General features: G+C 45.2%; 1 protein-coding gene across 1 annotated transcript in view; it reads right to left on the reverse strand.

Annotated features, from left to right (window-relative positions):
- ADCY5 (adenylate cyclase 5) overlaps window positions 1-16,259 on the reverse strand; it is a 159,403-nt gene that overhangs the window by 68,296 nt on the left and 74,848 nt on the right. The window lies entirely within an intron of this gene.

Consider the following 16,259-nt stretch of genomic DNA (forward strand, 5'->3'; position numbering starts at 1 on the left):
GGGAAAACACAACACAACCCACAAAAGCTAGTTGACAGAGCACATTCCAGATCTGGTCCCTTGGACAGCAAGGAGATCCAACCAGTCAATCCTAAAGGAAATTGACCCATAATATTCACTGGAAGGACTGATGCTTAAGCTGAAGCTCCAATACTCTGGCCACCTGATGCGAAGAGCCAACTCACTGGAAAAGACCCTGATGCTGGGAAAGATTGAGGGCAGGAGGAAACGGGGACAACAGAGGATGAGATGGTTGGATGGCATCACCAACTCAAAGGACTTGAGTCTGAGCAAACTCCAGGAGATCCTGAAGAACAGGGAATCCTGGCTTGCTGCAGTCCATGGGGTTGCAAAGAGTCTGACACAACTGAGCGACTGAACAACAAAAGGTGCCGTTTGGCCAAAACTGCTCTTGGCAGGTACAGCTCCTGGGCAGTCTGGGTGAAGGGATTCTGGTCCTGCCCCTGACTCAGGCCATATCAGACAGAAGTCACACAGGCTCAGCTTTCTAGGCCTCAGCCACTCCCTCCAAACACATAGTTCTTAGTCCCAACTGCTGCAGCGGAGCCCAGGCTGGACCTGTGCCTTCTGCTGTGGTTCCACCCCCATCCCCACCGGGAGCCCTGAATTGGTCTCCAGTCCACTTATCCATTTGGATCCCAAAGAGCCTCCCCTTGAGACTTCAGATGCCAGGCAGTGATGGGCAGCAGCTCCCACATGCTTCTTCCAGGGTCTTCTTTTTCTCTGGATGTAGATGTCCTGTCCTTGGCGCTGCTCTGCCTTCTACCTGAAGGCTTTCCCCACCCCACCCACTCTCCGAGGTGGCCCTGACTTCCACCCAGGCTCTCAGGCCCACAGCCATGTGGGCTCCATGCTGGAGGCAGTGCCATCTTTCCCTGGAGACGACCCATACCGTGTCCATCCCCAATCAATGCACAAAGAGATTTTTCCTCTCCCATCTCTGTCTTGCTTCCTCCTCAACTGCACGATAGACTCTAATGTTCTGGCTGAAAGACACTGTGGGCTCCCCTCAAGCACTTCCTGGCACCCCCAGATGCCTCCCTGAGGAGCCTTCAGGGAGGGGGCAACTCGGCTGATGGTCAAAACTCCCAACCCCCAGCCCCATTCACCCCAGAATCCTACCACTGTCATTGTATATAAACACATCCCAGAGAAAAATCCCACCTGTTTGTTACAAGCAAAGAAGACTTCTGATACATGGAAGCTTACAGTCCAGTTGAGGAGATAAGTGGTCACAACCGACAGAGAACCAGCAGCAGGAAGCAGGAACTGAATCATGCGAAGCAAACAGGAGTAGAGGAGAGCACAGGGCAAGTGGAGATCTCTGGGAAGCCTGGGCTTGGGGAGAGGGGCATGCTTGGTGAGGCTGGCAGACATGAGACAGAGTATCCCTGGAGAGAGCAACTAGACTAGCCAAAGTAATTCTGAAGAAGATGAACCAAGGTGGAAGAAATACTACTCAAGTTCAAGACTTCCTATAAAGCTACCGTAATTAAACTGGTGCAGCACTGTTTTAACAAAAGAAATATAGGTCAGTGCAACAGAATTGAGTCCAGAAATAAACCCTTATGTTTATGACTTGCTGAGTTTTGACTAGGATACCAAGACAAGTCAATGGGAAAAGAATGGTCTTTTCAGCAAACCTGCTATCCATATGAGGTAGGAGACTTTACCTCGTACCATATACAAAATTAACTCAAAATGGATCAAAGACCTAAATATGAAAGCTATAGCTATAAATTCTGAGAAGAAAACATAGGAATACCTCTCAATGACCTAGGATTAGGCAGTGATTTCTTAGACATTACATCAAAAGCACAAATGATAAAAGAAGAAAAGATAAATTGCACTTCATCAAAATTAAGAAGCCTTGTGCTTCAAAAGGAACCATTAGGAAAGTGAAAAGACAACCCATAGAATGGGAAAAAATGCCTGCAGATCATCTATCACGCCTAAATAAAGGTGTTACATATTTTTGACAAATATACAAAGGCAACTAAATGGAGGAGGATCATCTTTTGCAGCAAATGGTGCTAGAACAATTGAATAGCCATATGATTAACTCAAATCTCACAAAATATTACAAACATTTATTCAGAATGGTTCATAGGCCTAAATGTAAAACCTAAAACTATTAAACTTCCAGAAGAAAACACCTTGGGTTAGGCAAAAATTTCTTATATACCACAGCAAAACATGATTCATAAAAGAAAAGATAAATTGATAAATTAGACATCATCAAAATTAAGAACATTTGCCTTCAAAAGACACTGTTAAGAAAATGAAAAGACAAGCTATAGAATGGAAAAAGTTATTTGTAGATCACATATCTGATTAAAAGACTTGAATCCAAAATTCACAAAGAGCTGTCAAATCAAAAATAAAAAAACCCTCAAACCACTTTTTAAAAGAGCAAAATATTTAAGTAGACAATTTACCAAGACGATATAAGGATGGCAAACACAGAGAAAGATGGAAATAATTAGCCATTAAGGAAATGCAAATTTCTTACAAAAAACGAGATACTACTAAACACTATTAAAATGGTTAGAATAAAATTAAATTTAAAAAATGAAAATAGGGACGTCCCTGGTGGTCCAGTGGTTAAAAATTTGTCTTGCAATGCAGGAGACGTGGGTTCGATCCCTGGTCGGGAACTAAGATCTCAAAAGCCTCAGAGCAACTAAGCCCACATGCCATAACTGCTGAGCCCACGTGCCAAAACTAGAGAGTCTGCACATCTCAATGAAAGATCCCTCATGATGCAACAAAGATCCCGTGTCCCACAGCTAAGACCAAAAGTAGCCAAATAAATAGTGCGCTTTGTGGCTCAGTCGTGTCGGACTCTTTGCAACCCCATGGACTGTAGCCTGCCAGGCTCCTCTGTCCATGGGATTCTCCAGGCAAGAATACTGGAGTAGACTGCCATGCACTCCTCCAGGGGATCTTCTCAACTCAGGATCAAACTCAGGTCTCCCGCATTGCAGGCGGATTCTTTACCGTCTGAGCCACCAGGGAAGCCCATGACTCTGACAACTTCCTGTTAAAATGTGGCATAAGACTGTCTCAGTTTGGAGAATAGACACAGAATCGGAAGTATTTCTGAGTTCCAAGTCCTAGATATGAGTCCTGTATGATTAAAATCTCAATCCCTTGGTCTGCCATTTTGGTGTAACAGAATTAAAAGTAGTTAGTTGGAGGAATGACAACTGGAATTTTAATTGACAAAATAAATCTCATTTCCTTACAGAAGCACAGGCCTGAAACTGTGCTCTGGACCAGGCACTTCAGGGAGACTTGTGGTCAGGTAGCCGGTTGCCTAGTTTTATAAAAAGTAAGGTTGCAGTTGCTAGCTGTCAGCAGACATTGTTTTGAGAATGTTTTGTGGCATCCAAGCCTAACACAACTCAGAAAACTCAAGTGTTTAGCAATACAAGGTCTAGTCTGAAATTACACCCATAGTATCACCTAGTTATTTCCTTGGATGTCTGAGCCATAGCTACTCTATTTTGACTTTTAATTGTAAAATTATCCTTAATAGCCAAAGCAGATGTCACCATTAATTATGTCAGTGTTTCTCTGAGCTTCCCCGGTGGCTCAGATTGTAAAATCGTCTGCTTGCAATGCTGGAGACCTGGGTTCAATCCCTGGGTTGGGAAGCAGCAACCCACACCAGTACTCTTGCCTGGAAAATTCCATGGATGGAGGAACCTCGTAGGCTACAGTTGATGGAGTCACAAAGAGTTAGACACAACGGAGAGACTTCACTTTCACTTTCCAGTGTTTCTCTAGGTATAGAAGATGCAAGAATTGGGACTCATAAAATCTTCTCCTAAAAAGATCTAACTATATGAAGCCCTGTTTTGCCCATTTTTCCCAGAGCACAGACTGCACAGAAATAAGTAATAAATAAAAATAAATATTTTTTAAAAAATGAAAAGAAGAAAGAACTGCCAACACTGGTACTGGTAAGAGTGTGTAGCAGCTAGAACTCTCATACCTTGCTAGTACGAATGAAAAATGGTACAGCCATTTTGGAAACAGTCTGGCATTTCTCATACATACACTTGACCAGCAAGCTCACTCCTAGTATCTGCCCAAATCACATGCAAAGTTATGCTCAAATGGAACAATCTCATGATAACACATAACATAGATGAGTCTTAAGTTAATTATGCTGAGTGAAAGAAGCCACACTCAAAAGGCTACATACATAAATGACTCCATTTATATGGCATTCTGGAAAAGGCAAAACTTCAGGGACTGAAAACAGATCAGCGGTTGCCAGGGGTTGGGGAGAGTTTGACTAAAAGGGGCGGCAAGAAGAGATCTTTCGGGGTGATGGGACTGTTACATACCATGATTGTGTTGGTGGTTACACATCCATATACCTTTGTCAAATCCAAAGAATTACACACCAGAGAGGGCTTCTCAGGTGGCACAGTGGTAATCTGCCTAACAGTGCAGGAGACATGAGAGACACATGTTGTACCCTGGGTCTGGAAGATCCCCTGAGTAAGAAATGGGGAACCACTCCAGTATTCTTGCCTAGGAAATCCCATGGACAGAGAAGCCTGGCAGGCTACAGCCTACTGGGTCGCAAAGAGTCAGACACTACTGAGTGTGTGTGTGTGTGTGTGTGTATGTACACCAGAGAAGCCAAATTCTACTGTATATAAATTGTTGTTATTGTTTAGTTGCTAAACTGTGTCTGACTCTTTTGAGACACCATGGACTGTAGCCCGCCTGGCTACTCTGTCCATGGGATTTTCCAGGCATGAATACTAGAGTGGGTTGCCATTTCCTTCTCCAGGGAATCTTTCCAGCCCAGGGATTGAACCCACGTCTCCTGCATTAGCAGCTGGATTCTTTACCACTGAGCCACCAGGGGAAAAAAGAACAAGAGTAAAGGTCCAGGAGGGACTAGCAGAGAGAATATGAGGAGCCAGCTGGACAGGGAAAGGGCAGCTTTTCCTCTCTCTGAGGCCAGAAAGAGGAACCAGAGTCTATTTTGAGACATGACCCTTGAAGTAATTATCAGCTGGCCTCTGCGTATCTCGGCACTAATCCTCCTGGCCTCTCCTGCTGTAATCTGACTCTTCCTGCAGCCAGAAGGCCAATAGCAACAGAGGGTGTAAATCCAGGTAAAACGATGTGCTGTAACCCAATAGGGTCCAAATGGCTCAGCTAAGCTTAGCATGCCTCAGTGTTCCTCTCTCCCATTCACTAAACAGACAATGGGGTGAGCCAGAAGAGAGTGCTAGGTGTGAGAGAGGTCTTCAGAAAGGCCTGTTGGAAAGGGTGATTTTGGCAAACTGCACCTGAGAGTGAAAACGCTTAAGAGATTAATATATCAAACACACATACACCCACCAAAAAGGCAAGAATCTGTGCGGCAGGTCTTAATAGATGCTAAGATCCCTGTGCACATGCAAAGGTTATGAATGAAGAGAAAGCTTCAGTAAAAGCTGATGGAATTCTGCAAACAGTCTTCCAGAAAGGAGTTTGTAGCTTAAAAATGATCTCACACCTTAGGCTGCTGCTGCTGCTGCGTCACTTCAGTCATGGGACTCTGTGCGACCCCATAGATGGCAGCCCACCAGACTCCTCCATCCCTGGGATTCTCCAGGCAAGAACACTGGAGTGGGTTGCCATTTCCTTCTCCAATGCATGAAAGTGAAAAGTGAAAGTGAAGTCGCTCAGTCGTGTCCGACTCTTCTCGACCCCATGGACTGCAGCCCACCAGGCTCCTCCATCCATGGGATTTTCCAGGCAAGAGTACTGGAGTGGGGTGCCATTGCCTTCTCCGACAGGAGGGTCCAAACAAATGCTAACCAGTTTTCTTCTCTACTAACAATGATGATCAAATATTGAGCCCCTTCATACATGCTTATGCAAAATACTTAACTAGTAAATAGTAACAGGTATCAGTCACAACAACAGGTAAACAAGGCCTAATTAAGGGTTTGTTGCTTTTCCCTGTGCACACTTCACAGGACATGTCCAACCACATGAAAGAGGCGTGTGTGTGTGTGTGTGTGTGTGTGTGTGTGTAAAGGGATACCTACATCATAGCAGGTGGAGTAACAGGGACACCTGAGAATACAACAAACCTCAGGCCTTACACTGGCCTCAGCATCTGCTTTTAAAACCAGCCCTGCAGATGGTTTGGGTCTGGGAGGTCCCAGGACCACACCAGGAAAAACCCCAGGAGAGGGGAATGTTTGGAATTCTGGTCTCCAAGGGGAAGCCCAGAGGAGGTGCCTGTGCATATTTACAACTCCACTGGCATTCCTAACTCCCCAGCACTTCAGAAACCCGATCTCTCCTGTCTGCAGGCTGCAGGTTTGATTTGGCCACAGTGAAGTTACTGCTTAGTGTGTTCAGCGCCTCTGTGGCGAAGCCTGAAAGGGCTCCCAGCAGCTTGCCTTGGGCACTGCCATGCCTGCTGCCCCTTTGCTCTTGAGTATTCAGAGGACCCCATGGGCCCATTGCCATAGGCATGCTGTTTGCCAGTCCTGAGAAAGGTGAGAGGCAAAGAGGAATGAGGAATGAACTGGTTTGGAACAGAAGAAAATAAGCTAGGAGGACCTCCTCATAATCTACTATTCTGCATGGGTTCTGTTCTGGACAGGTCAGCTGGTAGTTCACAGGGTGTACCTGGTGGGGGTGGTACGAGATAAAGAACCAGAATTCCCCAGGCAGCCAGATTAGGTGACTGAGACGAGGGGCCAAGATGTCCAGTTATATTTGAATTTCAGATAAACAACAGGTGTTTTTTAAAGTATAAGTATGTCGTGTGCGATAGTGGGAACACATGTGTTAGTCGCTCAGTCGTGTCCGACTCTTTGCAACCCCACAGACTACAGCCTGCCAGGTCCCTCTGTCCATGGGATTCTCCAGGCAATAATACTGGAGTGGCTTGCCATTCCCTTCTCCAAGGGAACTTCCCACCCCAGGGATAGAACCCTGGTCTCCTGCATTGCCGGCAGATTCTTTACCATTTGAGTTACAGGGAAGTCTCTAGTGGGAACATACTTATACTAAAAAATTATTTATCTGAAATTCAAGTTTATTCCAACCTGCCCTCCCCCAGCTCTGACACCCTCCAGAATTGGCCAAGCCCTAGCACACTAAGGGTGGCCCAGCTCCCTCTCCACCCCACTCCCTCTTCCATATCCTCTCCCACTCTCAGAGGCTCCCACACAGACAGACGACAGTGCTTCCTCTTCACATAAGGGTCTGAAATCACCTCACTTCAGTGCAAGCCAAAGCCGGGATCTGATTGTTCAAATCCACCCACCTGGACACAAGGGGCAAGAGCATCTCAGAGTCCCTAGGGACTGAGGACCAGCTCCACAGCACTCTGCAAATGTGACTGGGACTCCACATTTAAAAGGCAGAATCCTTTCTGTTCTAGTCCTTTTTCTGTTTACAAACACACAAAACTAGCAACCAAATAACTCCCCAATAAAAGGAGCTGACAAGCCTGATAAGGGTTCCTTCTGTCTGGCCCAGATTTCATTTCTCCTGAATGGTGCTGGTGGGAAGCTTGGGGGACCTCAGTGGAAACCCATTATTATATAAAATAAATCAAAGAAGGATAATCTTAAAATATATATACTCAGAAGGCATATCAGCAGGGCTCCTTGTATACTGTACCAAGCATTACTAGAGGCTAAATGACATAAAAAAATAATATATATTTTAACTTTTTTCATCATAGTGATGTGTCTTTAAAAATTTTCCTTTACAAAAAATAAAGATTGTTGTATGCTTTTTTTTTTTTTTTGGCCATCAAAGCCACATTATCTCTGCCTGGGGGCTTTTGTGATGAGGTCCTCTTTCATAGGGGTGGCTGGTCCATCTCAGTGGCTCTGGACAAACAAAACCAGGCTCTCTGCTCTCTTCATTCCTATTAGGGGTTCTGCCCAGGTGGCACCTCTTTCTCCTCTCCATTCCAGCTAGGATATAGCTGCCTGGAGCTTGTCAATCTTACCCAGACTGGAATCCTCTCTGCAACTATCCTGTGTCAGAGACCATCATATCCCCTTACATCAGACACTTTCCTGATCAAATCCCACCAATAATATAAAGCCCAAACTCTTGTGTTGATATTAAGATTCTACAAGTCTCATCATGGGCCACATTCCCCCTTCTTCTTACTGCTTCTATCACATGGGCTACTTACTGCCTCTGGAAATTACCAATCTACAGTATGATTCTAAAAGTATACTGTTAACTTAATACACTTTTATTATTACTAAAAACAAATTAATAATTAGCATCCTCTTAATCCATATTTAGAAAAGACAAAGTAGACTAAAATAGGACATGTATCTGAGAATGATTAGGTGCAGCAATTTACAACCTTCAAAACACCTTCACAGGTCATATTTCATTGCATCCTCACTGCATTCTTCTAAGAGAAGCAAGTTGGGCGGCATCACCTCCTCCTGCTAATGCAGGAACTAATGCAGGAGCCTCGGCCACACAGCAAGACAGCAGCAGAACTCAATCAGATTCTCAGAGTTCAGAGCTTGTCCTGTTCTACTGTACTAAGCGGTTATTTATCCCAACTTAATTTAGGTCCACTTTTGTTTGATTCTATTTAATAAAGGAACACTCAACTTTCTTTCACCCTCTTCCTAGGTGCCTTAGGCCTTTTTTATAGATCCTGGTCACATAACACGCTGCTGATTAGGGACCTACTCACAGCCGCTGCCTCTAACCCAGCTCTATCCAAGGAACTCGCCACTGTGAGTGAGAACGGCCCATCGCCTGTCTTATAAGGCCAATTCTTACCCCAGTAGAGGTTTCTTGAATTCTTTTTTCATTGATAGAGATCATACACCACACGACAGCAGTCTCCAACCTTTTTGGTGCCAGGGACCGGTTTTGTGGAAGACAATTTTTCCACAAACCGGAGGCTGAGGGAATGGTTTCAGGATGATTTAATAAGCACGTTACATTTATTGTGCACTTTATTTCTCTTCTTATTACATCAGCTCCACCTCAGATCATCAGACACTGGATCCCAGAGGTTGGGGATGCTCTGGCCATAGAATTCATCCTTTTAGAGTATACCATTCAGTAGCTTTTAATGTATTCTCAAGGTTGTGCAGCCTTCACCACTAATTCCAGAACGTTATTAACATCCTTAAAGAAATCCCACACCCATTAATCATTGCCTGTTCCCCACCTCTACCTCCACCCCGCCCCCAACTCCTGTCAACCACTAATTTATTTTCTGTCTTGATGGACTTGCCTGTTCTAGATATTCATATAAATGGTATCATGCAATAGCCTTCTGTGTCTAGCTGTTTTCACGTAGCGTAATACTTTCAAGATTCTTCTCTGTTTAGCATGTATCAGTACTTCATTCCTTTCTATGGCCAAGTAATAGTCCACAGTACAGGTATGCCACGTTTTGTTTATTCTTTCATCAGTTATAGGCAATTGAGTAGTGTCTCCTTTTTGATTGTTATGAATAATGCTGCTATGAACATCCATGTTTCTATATATGTTTTCAGTTCTCTTGGGCATATACCTAGGACTGGAATTGCTACATGTTATGGGCTGTTATGTCCATGTCCCCTTCTCCTAAATGCATATGTTAAAACGCGAACACCTAATGTGATGGTTTCAGGAGGTGGGGTTTTGGGAAAGTGGTTAGATCATGAGGGTGGCACACTCATGAGTCAGATTAGCACCCTAATAAAAGTGACCTCATAGAGTGTGCTAATCTCCTTCCACCACGTGAGGACACAGTGAGAAAATGACCATCTATGACCCAGGAAGTGGGCTCTCACCAGACCCTGGTGACTTGAATCTGGATTTCCCAGGCTCCAGAATGCGAGAAATAAATGTTGTTTAAGCCACTCAGGCTATGGTATTGCTATTTTGTTATCGCAGCCTGGAGGGACTAAGACACTGGGTCACACGGAAACTCTACGTTACATATTTTGAGGAGCTGCCCAGCTGTTTTCCAAAGGGGTTGCACCTTTGATATTTCTACCAGCAATGGCTGATGATGCTCCACGCCCTCCCCAGCACTTGCTGTGTCTATCTTTTTTATTATAGCCATCCTAGTGGGGGTGAGATGGTATCACATTGTGATTTTGATTCCCTTAAAATTCAGAACAAATAATGATAATAATGAGTGAGGTAGTTTATTCTGTAACTTGAGCAGCTGTGCTCTTAGAGAGAGATGGCCACACTGTATACTTATTTTTGTCACCTTTGGTTATTGATTCCTAGGAAACCCCAGACCTTGTGCACATAGCCAGAGAAAAAAAGCAGCTTTCATGTAACAGTACTTGCTTGAACAGGACATCCCCTTAATTCATTAAAAAATTACTGACTGAGGACCCAGTGCAGAGCACAGGGCACTGGGGAACCTGAACTCGGGTCACCCAGCCCCTGGCCTCCAGGACGCCACATCTGGCAGTAGAGGCAAGCACATGCACAGAAGCAGCAGGGAGGACACAAACTTTGCAGGCTTTGCAGTCACTAACCCAAGTTAGTTCCACAAACACTCAACAACTCTTCAGAGGAGACAATACTCTTACTATTGATATATGAACTGGCTTATAAATTAATGAAATAAGTAAAATTTGGGTTAATCCCTGGATTGGGAAAATTTAACAGAAAAAAATGGATAATGTGGATGAAGCTTTTCCAAGATGTAAAATTACAAATGACATAAACACATGATATGATATGAGATATGTGAACCTCATCAATAGGCAACAAAATACAAGTGAAAACAATATTAGCCCATTTAACCAGCAAAGCATTTTTTTGTGGTAATAATGTTGGCAAGAATGCAATAGAACAGGCATCCTCCTATACCTAAGTGGGGATGTGAAGACACAGTCCTTCTGGAAAGCATTTTGGTCATGTGTATGAAGAGCTTTAAAAATGTTCACACTCTGTGACCCAGATTCGGTCTCCTCTCGGGAATCTGTGCTGCAGAGACTCAGTAGCTCGGGCAGGGTTTTACAGCCAAGAATAATTAGAAAATTTAAAAATGGGGAACGGTTAAATGTTGAACAACTGGAGGATAGTTAAATAAATTATGGTGCTTTGATACCCTGGAATATGTCAAGGCCTTTCAAATGTTTCATTTGAACAAGATTCAACATCAAGGGGAGGTTTTCAAAATATAATGTCACATGGGATAAAAAGAGAATACAGAATTGCAAATTCAGCGTGATCTCAGTCTCAAACTATATGTATGTTAACAGTGGTAGGATGTCTCTAGGTAGTGGGATTATAGGTATTTTTTACTTTTCTCTTTAGATCATTGAATAGTTTCCTACTTTTTGACCGTGTGTGTGAATCTTAAAAGAGAAAAGTGATATGTTTATTTTAAAAAGAGGAAAAACATATATGCTTTTACTCTGAGCATGGCAGGCTGAAGGAACTTCTTTTCTAAATAGAAAAGATGAGAATTCAGATGCCTACACAACCAGCCAGAATAAGTCAAATGGGAAAAGAAAAAGAAGTCATGTCTGGGCAGTTGGGACTAGGAAGGCTAGTCCTGGAGATGGAGCTTGGGGTGTGGGCAGGATCTGGGCAACCAGCATGATAGCAGAGGTGCATCCAGGTGGCAGAAACAACCTGAGTTAAGGGGTGGAGAGGAAGGTGCAAGGCTATCTGGGGAATGAGAAGTCCCCCCTGACTGGGACAGAGCCCTCAAGGGGAACTGAGACACAGTGGGGTTCACAGCTTTATCACAAAGGACATCCATGTCAGGGTAAGGGGCTGGCACATAATCCAGGAAGCATTGAAACCTCTTGGTAGCTTCATTTCCCAAAATAAAAAGTGTATTGATATTTCAATTTACAAAGTGTGCATTCATTAGAGAAAATTTCAAAATCATAGGGAAAAAACTCAATTTACCACCCCCAAAGACAACCAATGGTGTCTGCTTCCTCACTTCCTTCCTCTCTAATCTACTCACAGTTTTTTGTTTTTGCTTTTGTGAAGCTGAGATCTTACTGTTTCTATAATTTGGTGTTCTGCTTTTTTTCACTCAACATTATAGCATAAGCATGTTCCCCTGTTCTTACGATCTCTAATGCTGTGGGCTTTCAACAGGGAAATGTGATCAGAGCTGCAGTTGGGGAAGAATAATCGGACAGCTGGGAAAGAAGTAGTCAAGGGGAAGGTTCAAGAGGTGGAGAGACCAATAAAGAGGTGGGGATAGGAATTCTGTGGTGGTCCAGTGGTTATGACTCCGTGCTTCCACTGTAGGAGGTGTGGGTTCAATCCCTGGTCAAGAAACTAAGATCTCCACAAGCCTCGCAGTGTGTGTGTGTGAGAGAGGTGGGGAATGCCACAGATGAGAAGGACCAGGGTCTCAGAGGGGTTGGGGACCTGCAAAGGGAAGGGGGAGCAGTGTGTTGGGAGGTCCCAAGCCAGCATGGACCAGGAATGGCTCTCCAGGGGAACGGAAGTTTGCATAGTGAGTGGAGTGAGTGAGGTGGTGTCACCAGAGCTAACTGGAAGGGAGTCATTAAACCGGAAGAGTTTGTGGAAGAGGTGGATGAGGTTCTATGAGTCCAAGGTAGTCAGGGCCCCATGCATGACCTCTGAGGGAGACAGGATGGAATAGGGGTCCTGGCTGCAAAGGGTTTTCCCTGGTGGCTCAGATAGTAAAAAATCTGTCTGCAATGTAGGAGACCCACTTCAATCCCTGGGAAGATCCCCTGGAGAAGTGAATGGCAACCCACTCCAGTATTCTTGCCTGGAGAATCCCATGGACAGATGAGCCTGGTGGGCTATGGTCACAGGGTTGCAAAGAGTTAGACATGACAGCAACTTTCACTTCACTTCAAGCCATAGGGGCTGTGAAGGTAACTCTTTCTTAGGATGCTTAGGAGAGAGCAGAGAGTGAAGGGAAAAGAGAGAGAATTTGATTCACCCAAAGGCAGAGGGAGGGGAGGATGACAGAGACAAAGGAGGACAGGAATCTATTGAGCTGCAGGACAGCGCCGTTCACACTGGCAGCCCCCAGCTGCATGCAGCTGTGAGCACTGGAAATGTGACTCATCTGAACGGAGGTGTGCTGTGAATGTAAAATTTCCCTGGTGGCTCAGATGGTAAAGAATCCGCCTGCAATGTGCAAGACCTGGGTTCAATCCCTGGGTTGGGAAGATCCCTTGGGGAAGGGAACCGCTGCCCACTCCAGTTATTCTGGCCTGGAGAAGTCCATGGACTTCCTGGAGAAGTCCATGGGGCCGCAAAGAATCAGACATGACTGAGCGATACACACCAGTTTGAAATCATTTTTTATTTTAATTACCTGTTGAAATGATATTCTGGAGATACTGGGTGAAGTAAGAATACATTATTAAAATTAATTTCACCCATTTAAACATAAACTTTTTTGGTGACTGGAAAAATTAAAATTACACATGTGCCTCTCATTATATTTCTGTTGGACAGCACAGCTATAGAACAAAGGGAAGCAAAGCAATAGGGGCTGGGGGCACAGCAGATGTGGGAGAGACCACAGGCTGATCTGCACACTATCCAACTGCTGCCTGGAACTCGACACTTGAACTGACCTAGAGCCCCACCTTTGGGTCACAGAGGGACTGGCCTCCCTCCCTGCCCTTTAGGGTGTCATTTTCCAAAGATTCAGATTTGTTCATCTACCAGGCTACAGCAGACTTCAGATGGTGCACCCCATGACAACGACTCCCTCTGGCTTTTGGGAGTGTGACATGCATAGGAGAAAAGGAGAGGGTGTCTAGGGGCTGAGACTCAACCATAAGACCCCAAGGGACTGGAAGCTTTCACAAAGGGTCTCAGGTACAAACTGTGGTATTACACCAAGAGGTAAGGGGGGAGGAATAAATTAGGGTATTGGGATTGACATAAACACATTCTATGTATAAAATAAACACATTCTATGTATAAAATAGATAACTAATAAGAACCTACTGTGTAGCACAGGGAACTCTACTCAGTACTCTGTAATGGTCTATTGGCTAAGACATAGTGTAGTATGGGGGCTTCCCAGGTGGCGCAGAGGTAAAGAATCCACCTGCCACTGCAGGAGACACAAGAGCCCTGGGTTCAGTCCCTGGGTTGGGAAGATCCAAAGATTAGGAAATGGCAACCTGCTCCAGTATTCTTCTCTGAAAAATTCCATGGACAGAGGATCCTGGTGGGCTACAGTCCAGAGGGTCACAAAGAGTCAGACACAACTGAGTGACTGAGCACACACATGGGGGAAAAAAAAGCTTTAAAAGAGTGAATATATGTTTAACACACATATAGGTGATTCACTTTACTGTGTATACTGAAACTAACACAACACTGGAAATCAACAATATACCAATAAAAAATCTTAAAAAAAAAAGGTTCTATTAAGATAGGATGTCAATGCTTGTATCATGTCATGAAACTTGGGAGCTTTGGGAAAGTACATGAATTTAAAACCATGGGGAGGGGACTTCCCTGAGGGTCCAGTGACTAAGATTCTGCACACCCAATGCAGGGGGCCTGCATTTGATCCCTGGTCTGGAAAATCCCATGGACGGAGGAGCCTGGTGGGCTGCAGTCCATGGGGTCGCTAAGAGTCGGACACGACTGAGCGACTTCACTTTCACTTTTCACTTTCATGCACCGGAGAAGGAAATGGCAACCCACTCCATGTTCTTGCCTGGAGAATCCCAGGGACGGGGGAGCCTGGTGGGCTGCCGTCTATGGGGTCGAACAGAGTCGGACACGACTGAAGCAACTTAGCAGCAGCAGCAGCAGGAAATTAGATCCCACACGCTGCAACTAAAGAACCCACATGCTACAACAAAGATGAAAGATCCCATGTGCTGCAGCTAAGACCCAGCACAGTCAAACAGATAATAAAAATAAATAAGTAAAACCATGGGGAGACAGAGCCTAAGAGCAATGAGTGAAAGTCAAGAGGTAGCATGGTGTAAGAACGGACTAGGGATTTCAGCGGCTAAGTTTTCCTCCTGGATTTGCCAAAAAAAAAAAAAGCACTATGGCTCTAAGCAAGTCACGTTTCCTCTATGGACCTCAGCTTCCTTGTCTATAAAGCTGGAATGGCAATGAGTGATAGCCACGGTCTCTGCCATCATGGACAGTCCATGGAGTGGCTGTGGCCTGTGGTGCTCTGGCAGCATAACCATCCTGAGCACTGTGAATGGAGATGCCATGTGCGGGATTTTCTGGGAAATCTGATTTCAGATGTCCTGTCCCACGTTCTCCTGAAACGCAATAAAATGCCCAACACTTCAGCATGAAAGCCACAGCTTTAACACAGCTGGTCACACCTGGAAGTCATACACAACTCTCCTGTCTGACCCAGGCTGAATCTGTGGAGGATCCCAGAGGAGGCCAGAGTCCTTCAGAATCTAGGCCAGGCAAGGACCCCTCCCACACACACCCCAAGCTGTGGGAAATCACATGTGCAAAGCAGCGTGGAGACACAGATATGTTCCCACACAAAGCAAGGACGTGAGTTGGGGCAGAGGGGTCGGGTGTGATGGACAGACTGGCTTGGTGGGCATGCCTTGGCAAGGCTTTCTATAGAAGCTGGGTGGGGCTTTGCCACCCATAAACTGTTTCTCATGCAGCTCTCTGACCTCTGCGGTAAGAGAGAGTTTGCTCTGTGGCCTGGCAAGAAGTTTTGTGGGCTAGAGGTTTATTTATAATCTGAGTGCAAATGAAGTTTCTCTCCTCTAAAAATCTCATCTTGGAGAATAATTATCCAGCCCCACCTCCCCAAGTTCCTCCACCCTCCGCGTTGTCCTCCCTCTTCCAAGAAAGTCAGACAAGCTTTCATTGTTCTAGGTGAGCAGTGGTGACAGCTGAGGATGACGTCGGGCTGTGGAGGTGGAGGGAAGGGGCTGACAAAATGCTCGAATCGGATCCAGGGGAGGGAAAGAGCACCCCCTCCCCCAATACTGAGATCGGCTTTCTACCCCACACAGGTAAAGTGAGGCTTTCCCCCATACCTTCCCCACCCACCGCCAGTCCTCACCTCCAGTCCTCACATCCAGGGCCCCATTTTAGGTCTGCTGGATTTGGAAGGAAGAAAGAAATGCCAAAGAGAAACTGGAATTGCCAACAAGCCGTTTACCTAACCTGTTTGAGTGCAGAACAGGTATGGGGCTGTGCCATGGGCACCCTGTGAACGACCCAGGATGGAGGGTCACCCTGTGGCTGTTCAGAACAAGGCAGGCTTGCCCAGCTCA

The sequence above is a fragment of the Bos indicus genome, chromosome 1 (genome assembly GCF_029378745.1).
Source record: "Bos indicus isolate NIAB-ARS_2022 breed Sahiwal x Tharparkar chromosome 1, NIAB-ARS_B.indTharparkar_mat_pri_1.0, whole genome shotgun sequence".
Classification (NCBI taxonomy): Eukaryota; Metazoa; Chordata; class Mammalia; order Artiodactyla; family Bovidae; genus Bos; species Bos indicus.